Below are 9,816 nucleotides of genomic sequence, written 5' to 3' on the forward strand. Positions count from 1 at the left end.
ACCAGCTCACAGTCAGTGCTCAGGCCCTCAGCACCCACCAGCTCACAGTCAGTGCTCAGGCCCTCAGCACCCACCAGCTCACAGTCAGTGCTCAGGCCCTCAGGTCCCACCAGCTCACAGTCAGTGCTCAGGCCCTCAGCACCCACCAGCTCACAGTCAGTGCTCAGGCCCTCAGCACCCACCAGCTCACAGTCAGTGCTCAGTCCCTCAGGTCCCACCAGCTCACAGTCAGTGCTCAGGCCCTCAGCACCCAGCAGCTCACTGTCAGTGCTCAGGCCCTCAGCACCCACCAGCTCACAGTCAGTGCTCAGTCCCTCAGCACCCAGCAGCTCACTGTCAGTGCTCAGGCCCTCAGGTCCCACCAGCTCACAGTCAGTGCTCAGGCCCTCAGCACCCACCAGCTCACAGTCAGTGCTCAGGCCCTCAGGTCCCAGCAGCTCACAGTCAGTGCTCAGCCCCTCAGCACCCAGCAGCTCACAGTCAGTGCTCAGCCCCTCAGCACCCAGCAGCTCACAGTCAGTGCTCAGGCCCTCAGGTCCCAGCAGCTCACAGTCAGTGCTCAGCCCCTCAGCACCCAGCAGCTCACAGTAGTTCTCAGTGCATTTTCTCTTCTGCTGTGTCATTGCTGCTGTGGCTGTGGGGTGGTGGCCCTCCTGACACAGTGCACTCTTCTTCACAGATGTTCCCCCAGCTCAGCACTGGTGGGGCTCAGAGGCTGCACAGCTGGCGGGGATTACCACCTCTTTAGCCCTGCGGGTGCTCAGGGCCACTTCCCCTCCTGTAGTCCCCACGTGTGTCCTTTGAATATGAGAACACACAGGATTCATTGCTGCTGGGGGAGCCCCACCTGGAGGCAGGGGTTTGAACCAAATGACCTTTCTACCTCTCACCCACCCCTAGCTCCAGGACTCAGGATCAGCCAACATGCATGTGGGCCTATGAAATTACCCATTCTTTCCAGAAACCCGAGGTTATTCAGAATTCGACAGCTCCCAGGGGCTGTCTCAGATAAGAGTCCCTCGCTTTTCCCCCAGGACTTTTGGAAATTTCTGGGTCTGTTTGACATCAACTCAAGTCCTCCCATGCCCACCCCTGGCCTTCCATTGACCTTTGGATATTGGCGAGGGAAAACGTCATTTTTCCCTAACCCAGTGAACTCGCTGAAATGACAAAGTGACAGAGGACAGTCTGGCCTTTCCAGAGGGCCTCTGGCCTTGCCGTCACCGTGACTTAGAAAAAGCACCCGTGCCCGGCAAGGCCAAGTGTCCCCAGCATCCCTCACACTGAGACGAAGTGAGGCCTTCCTGAGAGGGGCTTCTCCAGAGAGCTGGGCAGGAACAGGCAGGAAGGCAGGAGGACGCCGATAGGACACCCGAGGAAGGGGAGGAAATAGCCGGCGGGGCCCAGACGCGTTATCTGCCCCGTGTGGGCACCAGCCCCACACGCATCCATCGTCCCCCGGAGCGGACTTCCTGCCTAGGGATTTACGCCAATGACTTCACCCTCTTGCTATCTCAACAGCCCCGCTGCTGCCCGCTCCGGGCTCTCAGGAATTAGGGGCCAGATAACAAGTCTAGACAGCTCAGAAGTTTTAAATGGATTATTCTCTGGGGGAGGAGGGTGGCTAGCAACGAGCTCTGGGGCCTCAAATGCCAAATCCCTGGACTCCATTCAGATTCCGAATCTGTGCTGAGAGTCTGGACGGTGGCTCTCCTCCCCATGACCCTGCCATCTTGAGCCCACAAAGCCACCCAGTTTGGTTCCCACCTGGCCCGGCCAGCTGTCTCCAGGTAAGCCTCCCAGGGCCTCAGCAGAGCTGCATAGGAGCTGAGGAGGGGACGGTGCCCCACTAAGAGGGATGGAAGAGCCTTGCCAGGCAGCCCTCCTCCCACGGCGGCCACGCTCGAGCCTTCGGCAAACAGCAGGTGCTCCCAGTGCAGTGCCCTTAGGTGCCCTGCCTTGGTGGTGACCTGGGGACATGCCCTCACCCTCCCCTGCAGCAACACTGGCCTGCAGGTCCAGTTGTCTCATGTGTGATGCCAAAGCCCTTCTGCCCCCTTCTACTCTGCTACGGAGTTGAACATGTTCCCCTGAAATCCATGCGCAGACATCCTAACTGCCAGAGCTCAGAATATGCCCTTATTTGGAAATAGGGTCCTTGAAGACGGAATTAGTTAAGACAACGTCATTCTGGAGTAGGACTGGCCTCCAATCTGACGCGACTGGTGTCCTTATGAAAAGGCCACTCACAGATGGACAGGCCAGAAATGCCTAGACTGGGGACTATAGATGGGCTGCTGCTGGGACAGACACCCAGGGTAGACACAGGCCCCCAGGGCCACCCAGAGGGCCGAGCCCAGGAGCCCACATTGGCCATTGACTAGCGCCCTTCCCCATGTGCCCCACGCCCACCCTGACGCCCCCTGAGACCTCCTCACACACAGGCCTCACTCTGGCCGACAGAGGGACCTTGGCTGCGGCACAGACCGACCGGGAATTGGAGACACTCCTGGCACACACTGAGACATAGCTCTGTGCATTCAGGTCTCGGGGTTCTCAGGAAGAAAGTCTGTCCCCACACTCACCAGCTCCCCTATGTCCCCTTTCCCTTCCCAAAGACATCGTCCTTTCTAAAGACCAAGGGTCCCGGTGGGTGCGACTCCATGTCTGGGCTCCTGCCAATGGGTGAGATCATAAGTGCTGCCCGGCTCACAAGTTGTTCTCTAAAAGGGAGGACACCCCTGCACCACCCTGGCCTCCCGCTGCTGCCCAAAACGCAGACGCGGTGGAGCAAACATGGCTGCCCCTTCCTCCTCCCCCTTCCCAAAATGCAGACGCGGTGGAGCAAACATGGCTGCCCCTTCCCCTCCCCCTTCCCAAAACGCAGACGCGGTGGAGCAAACATGGCTGCCCCTTCCTCCTCCCCCTTCCCAAAATGCAGACACGGTGGAGCAAACATGGCTGCCCCTTCCCCTCCCCCGTCCTCCTTTTCCACCATTGCATCTCCTTCCTCCCCTCCCATTCTTCCTCCTGGCTCTTCCTTCCCCTTCCTTTCCTTTTCCATGTCCTCTCTTCCTCCTCCTTGTCTCACACCCAGGAAGCCTGAGGTTTACAACCTCTGTGCAGCTCCAACGCTGCTTACCCAGCATCTGCACCCGCTTCAGAGGGCCCCAGGCACCTCCATGGACTGAGTGGGAGAAGCAAACAAAGGCTGGCAGAGAACACGGCGAGCCCAGGAAGGGCTGGCAGGGCAGAGCCCCCTCCAGGAAAGACTGGGGGAGGAGCAGCCTGTCCTGTGGATTCTAGAAAGCTTCCTCTGCAGAAGGGAGGGGACTGACTGAGGGGCCACCTCAGGAGCCCCCCTTTGGAGGAATTCCCTAAAATGACGATGAGCAGGAACAATGAGTGAGTCAGGCCTGTGACTGCCAGACATTATCTGATTTTCAGGGCGTGCTGACAGGTCCAGACAGTTCGTGCCACATAAAGATAACTGCGTGTGGGGACCGGATGTGCAGTGGCCAAGCTGTGTGTCCCACGGCTCCTGCGGGCAAGCTGAGGACACACACGTTCCAGGCATCGCACGGGAACAATCTGTGTCCCGGAGATTGGAAGAATCTCTGAAATCCCACTCCCAGGCCCAGCCCTGCTTGTTGGCTGCAAAAAGGCCAATTCTGGGGCTGCAGCTGACGGCAGTAAGGACGGCGGCCACACACAGGTGTCAGTGAGAGGCCAGCTGGGGGCGGCTGAGGGGGACACGGGCTGGGACCAGTGTGGGTCAGAATGCCCCTCCTGCCACTTTGCAGCTGTCCCTCAGGCCAGTCACTTAACCTCACCGGGCAACTTCCCAGTGTCCCGCACCTGTTGCAGGGGCCTGTGGGGCTAGGAGAGCCCAGAGCAAGTGGGGGAGTGCAGGTGAGGGGACCCCCGCTGCCTCCTACCCCATCTGTCTCCCCCCATCCCTTTGAGAGGCACGATAACAACACCTGGGCTGAGGCAGGTGGGGGCAGGTGGAGCCAGGGAGTGTGAGGCACAGTGTGAGTGTGAGATGAGTGTGGGTGTGAGGTGTGGGTATGAGTGTGGGTGTGGGTGTGGGTGTGAGTGTGGGTGTGAGTTTCAGTGTGAGTGTGAGGTGTGTCAGGTGAGTGAGAAGTGTGGGTGTGAGTGTGAGGTGCGGTGTGAGTGTGAAACGTGAGTGTGGGTGTGAGGTGTAGTGTGAGTGTGAGATAAGTATGGGTGTGAGGTGTGGGTGTGAGTTCCAGTGTGTGAGGTGTGTCAGGTGAGTGAGAAGTGTGAGTGTGGGTGTGAGTTCCAGTGTGAGTGTGAGGTGTGTCAGGTGTGAGTGAGAAGCGTAGGTGTGATGTGTGGGTGTAAGGTGTAGTGTGAATGTGAAGTGTGAGGTGTGGTGTGAGTGTGGGTGTGAGTTCAAGTATGAAGTGTGTCAGGTGTGAATGAGAAGTGAGTGTGGGTGTGAGTTCAAGTGTGAGTGTGAGGTGTGTCAGGTGTGAGTGAGAAGTGTGAGTGTGGGTGAGGTGTAAATGTGAAGTGTGAGTGTGGCTGTGAGTGGCTGTGAGGTGTGAGTTCGGGTGTGAGTGCGAGGTGTGTCAGGTGTGACTGTGAAGTGTGGGTGTGAGTTCGGGTGTGAGTGTGAGGTGTGTCAGGTGTGACTGTGAAGTGTGAGTGTGGGTGTGGTGTGAGTGTGGCTGTGAATGTGGGTGTGACGTGTGGTGTCAGGTGTGAGTGTGGGGAGTGGTGCGACCCTGGGGTGTCATGTGACTGCGTGAGTTGGTGGAAACACCTCAGGAGAGGAAGCCAGGAACGCGAGATAACTGGTCATAGTGGAAAGGAAAGAAAGTGAAGGTTTTTACAGCTAAAAATGTAATTTTGAAACAAGAATATGCCTTGTTTTAGGTACTTACCTGTGGGTGCGGCGAGGGTCGGGTAATATTCGTCGTGGTCACGTCTAGGGCAGGAGAGACCATGGAGGAAGGGAAGGAGGGACAGGAGAGAGTGAGGCCCCAGCCGCACACGAGCGGGATTTAGGGAGACGCGTCTGCAGACAGCCCCTGCCAGTCATCAGCAAAATGCAAATGGAGGCCACAGGAGACATCACTTCACACCCGCCAGAGGGGCTACCAGAGCCACACAATACCAGGGGCCGACAGGACTCAGCAAGGCCGAGCTGGGGCAGCACTGTCAGCACCTCACAGGGCACGGCCACTCTGGAGGCTGCCCGGCCAAGCCTCGTGAAGTGCGGAGCTCCCCTGCCAGGCATGTGGCCGGCACTGGCAGCCCCACATGCTCATCGAAGGGCACTGCTGGGTGCCACAGTGGGCTCTGTTCACCTGTCACTGGCCCCGCCTGCCCCACGTCTGTGCGGTAAAGTGCCTATGCATTGGCTCAGCAGAGCAGGTCCGGTGAGGAGCATTTATAGAGCACAGCTCCATGCGGGAACCTGCCAGGTACCGCAGGAAAGAAGCAGCTCACAGGGGTGTCCTACTCAGGGATGTTATTACTACAGGATTGTATGAAATCCAACCACAGGTATCTCTGCCCCTGGAGACCTGGGGAGGTTCAGCCTCGGGGGGTAGACAGGGCCCCGAGGGGCTTCGGGGGTCAGTGGCCACGTCATGTTTCTCTCTCTGGGTGCTACATGCTGCCAATGTGGTGTGGTCACTTTGTGAAAATCCCCCAGACTGCGTCCTTTCCGTATCGTATCTTATACTTTAACAAAATGCTGCCATCTTAGAAAAAAGTGTAAACATCTGGCTGGTGGGTATGCTGTTCTCTCTCATGATTTCCCAGACACTTGATATATTTCATGATAAAAATTATTAAATACAAAGATGGTTATCAACAGGAGTTGGAGGTATTTAAGCCATTAACTGGAAAATGCTGTATGGGCCAGACGCTGTGCGGGGATTTGCTCATGGACTCCCCACGTCTGCTCTGAACAACCATCAGACCCCGAGGTGGGGAAGGAAGCTGCCGGAGCCATGGGGCTTGACTCGTGGGCCCAGGCTCCAAACCATCTTCTCTGAGCCCTCTGCCCTGGCTAGGGGTGGGCGACGGTCACACAGTCGACATGTTCTCTGGCAAAGAGGAAAACCAGAAAGGAAGCTGCTTCCCACTGAAACACCCTCTACGCACACCTTGGGAAAGGCAGCAGGTTCACTGGGTCAGCCTCCCAAGACAGTGAGAAGTCCCAGTTACTGTCTGAGGGCTTTGGGGACTTCTGACATCATCACAAACTGATTTGCTCTGGGTCACAAGGCTATCAGAGATCACTTAAAGTAAGGGGAATAAGAAGTGGGGGTGTGTGCGGGTGCCTGCTGAGCTGCGGGGAGGACATGGTATCCACACCGAGCCTACCCTCCTGCCCCTTTGGACAGGGACCCTGGCCAGGGAGACGCAAACCCAGCCAGTGTGTGCTGGAAGCACAGGCCCCCAATGAAACCCACACACAGCTGAGGCCACTTCCACGACACAATGCTCCTCGGAGGATGAGGGACCAGCAGCCGCCTCTGTGCCCAGGGCCCAGGCTTGTGGGTGCACCTTGAACATCAGGGCCAGGGGGTTCCTGCGGAGCCTCACACACAACCTCACACACACACAGGATCAAGGTCTGGTATGCTCCGAGCAGCCTGAGATAGACACCTCAGGAAGCCACACCAAACAAAGGATTTAGTCTCAGGAACCTCCCAGCCTCCACCTCCCAGCGGCCCATTGAGATGTCATTCATACACCACATAGCTCATTGAAAGGCCACGATTCAATGGGCTTTAACCCGTTCACAAGGCTGTGCAGCCATTGCCAAGCTTAGAACAATGTTGATGAACTTCAGAGCAGGCTCGTCACTCAGAAAACAGCCCGTTGTTCTCCAGACTGGCAGCCAGTCATCGCCTCCCCTGCCCTGATCCACACGAGACTTATCCATGCGGCAGCAGGTTCAGTGTCTCTCTCCTGGGGGTGGCTGACTAGCACCCACCGGCCGAATGGGCACCCTTTGCGTAGCGTTCATCACCTGATGGGCACTCATTGCCAATCTTGGCCATTGTGAATCTGCTCTGAACAAGTGTGGATGGATGCTGTGTTTCTCTTAGGTATGTGGCAAAGCCATGCGTAGTCTGTATGGTGTGCCTTCGGGGGCACCACCCTCCCCGCACCCTGTGGAAGAGTCCTCAGGGCATCTCAGCACACGTCACACAGTGGGGGCTGTGGATACTCAGTGAAGAAATGACCCAGTCGATGAATGGATCAGTCAGAGGCTTGAATTTAGCGTGCACTAACCCCCTCTTCCTCCATCAGCCAATGAGGAGCGTGGCCGCCCTGCAGCGCCCTCCTGGTGCCATCTCAGAGGTGCTGGCTGAGGGGCAGTATGTGCTGACCTTGGGGCATCTCCCTCGGGGTGTCGCCCTCGGTACATCCACGTTGGGCCGCAGGTGGGGGGTTCGTGAGAATCCCCTTCTGAGAAGAGCACAGATTTGCCTGGACGTGGTGCGGACTTGGGTCCAGCCTGACACTTTCTAGCGTAGGACCCTGGGAAGCTACTTGGCTGCTCCCGGCCTTGGCTCTCTGGGACAGCGCTGCCTTCTCCTTTGCATAAGCCCATGCATGTCACACTCCCGGCAGCTCCAGTGTGGACCCAGCACTCAGGTACCAATAGAGCCACAAAGCTGAGAAGCTGCAGCTCAGCAGGGTGGGTGGGGAAGACATGGACCTGCCAGGGCAGGGAGGGGAGAGGCCCAGCGGCCACTAACAGTGACTGCCACAGGGCCCAAGAAACAGCACGGATGGGTGCTTTGTTTAAAAACTCTTTATTTCTTATGATCCTAGGGAGCTTTGCTGGTTATCTGGGACCCCCAAGTGGCACTGAAAGGATTTGGTGAATCTAATGACTCAGCGCAGAAAGACAGCACCGAGCCCAGGTTTAAGCTGACCTCTCGTGGGCAGGGCGGGTGTATTCTTAGCAAAGGTCTGAAATGCCACACAGCAGATGTTGTGGCCCCCAGACCAGCACTCAGGAAGTTTTATTCATGTGGGAAGCAAAACCTTTGCCCTGCACAAATGAGACCTGGCCTGAGCAAATGCAGGCATCGATTTCTAAACATTTTTCTTGGGGAGATTTATTTTTTCCAATTCAACCTCCAAAATTCTCCTAAGAAGCCCTGCAGGAAACTGTGGGGTGTGGCTTCTAGAGGCAAAAAGCCATACCCCTTTCTCTCCCACTTCTGTGCTCCTCAGAGCACTCTCCACAGTTGAGAAGGAAACCCAGGCAAATGTTAAGGCCGTTTGTGTTGCTCTGGCCTTGTTTTGTCTGAGATGCAAACCATTTACACCACAGTGATCTGACGTTACTGTAAACCTTAACCGTCAAGTTATCAACAGTAGCTTTTTGGGGACAGGAGTTAAGACAGTTGTCTCGTCATTCTCGGAGTGTCCTCGTGGTCACAAGACAGCTGCTGCTGCTTGAGTCACCCTGTTATCACGTCAGAGTTCAAAGCAGTGAGCAGGGAGGAGATAGAGGGCCTCTTTGCAGTCATATGCCTGTGAACACACAAGCACGTTTTCTCCCAAATTTTTAGTCCTGCCCCTTGAGGTAAATTTCTAAATGAGCGTGGTGTTTATTTTTGTATGCAGTGTGAAGTCGGGACCCCGTTTCACATTTCAACATAGACTTATTAAACGTTAACATAATTGACTTAATTTGCCTTTTCTTTTGTAGATTTTGCTTTGAAACCAGAACTGTTTTCTCATTATTATATCTCCTAAACTAGTTTTGAGATCAGGGCACTTGTCCTATGTTTGAGATATTTTTGGATGTTTTTAGAAAGTGGACGGGAGGGGTGGGGGGTGGTGAGCTGCCCAGTAATATTCCGGAAGTTGATTTGTCTGGGAATTCATGGAAGAATGCACCAGGGCTGGCACCAGTGGCATTTTCCACATCTAGAATCTCAGCTGCCAGTAAAGTTGTAAAGTGGACAGAGTTGTCACTTGTCACCTCCACCCCGCCACATAGACCAAGTTGCTGAGGCCCACAGGGTGTCAGGCCAGGGTGGGAGGGGCATCTTGCCAGATGGCTGTGGAGTACAGGGTGTCCCCACCTCCGTGAAACCCTGGTGGCTCTTCTTGTAAGTCAGATGGTCGCCCCTCCCCAGGGTCGTAGACATCCAGCCACTTTCTCACAGGGATGTCCCCAGTGTAGCAAACAGACCTGTGGCTCTGATGGACCCCAACTGACCTCGCCTCCCATTCCCACTTGACAGCACCCCTCCTGATGTCCACCACAGTGCTCCTTCCTCGTTAGCACCCAAAGCCACCAAAGCCACCACGACACCAAGGGGCTTCCACGGCCCACGACCCAGCTCCACTGGGGTTGTGTCCACGTGATGTGGGAGCCCTGGTTTCACCAGCTCCTGCACCAGGTCCCTGTCTCAGGAGCAGGTCCCTCACTTTGCAACAGGCCAGCGTGGGAGCAGGAAGGTCCTTGTCACATTGTGGACACATTTGGTCAGTTACCACTTGTGCCTTCAAAGCAGCAGACTGGAGAGCCAGATACTCTTCACAAATAAGTGAGGTCAAGAGCTGATAAAAATCAACGCATCTGAAACAACGCGCTGTTCCTGGTTCGGCTTTCCAGCGGATATCTTGTGGCCCGGCGGGTCCCTTTGAAATAGTCACAACAACAGAAAAGCTTGTTTTTCCATCCAGAGCAAATGAAAATACTCTCCACGGGGCAAAAACAAATATGATCTGGGGGCTGGAGTCTCTCAGCCAACCTGAGCAACAGCCTTTGGGTAGCCACGGCTCTGCCGTGCC

At 56.0% G+C, this 9,816-nt stretch overlaps 1 long non-coding RNA gene across 1 annotated transcript; it reads left to right on the forward strand.

The window, feature by feature from the left end:
- Positions 1–3,923: 3,923 nt before the first annotated feature.
- On the forward strand, positions 3,924–4,615 carry LOC128573336 (uncharacterized). The gene is made up of 4 exons (XR_008376440.1): positions 3,924–4,062; positions 4,289–4,324; positions 4,491–4,531; positions 4,562–4,615. It is a non-coding gene; the product is annotated as an uncharacterized LOC128573336 (long non-coding RNA).
- The last annotated feature ends 5,201 nt before the right edge of the window (positions 4,616–9,816 follow it).

This window comes from Nycticebus coucang, chromosome 2 (genome assembly GCF_027406575.1).
Source record: "Nycticebus coucang isolate mNycCou1 chromosome 2, mNycCou1.pri, whole genome shotgun sequence".
Classification (NCBI taxonomy): domain Eukaryota; kingdom Metazoa; phylum Chordata; class Mammalia; order Primates; family Lorisidae; genus Nycticebus; species Nycticebus coucang.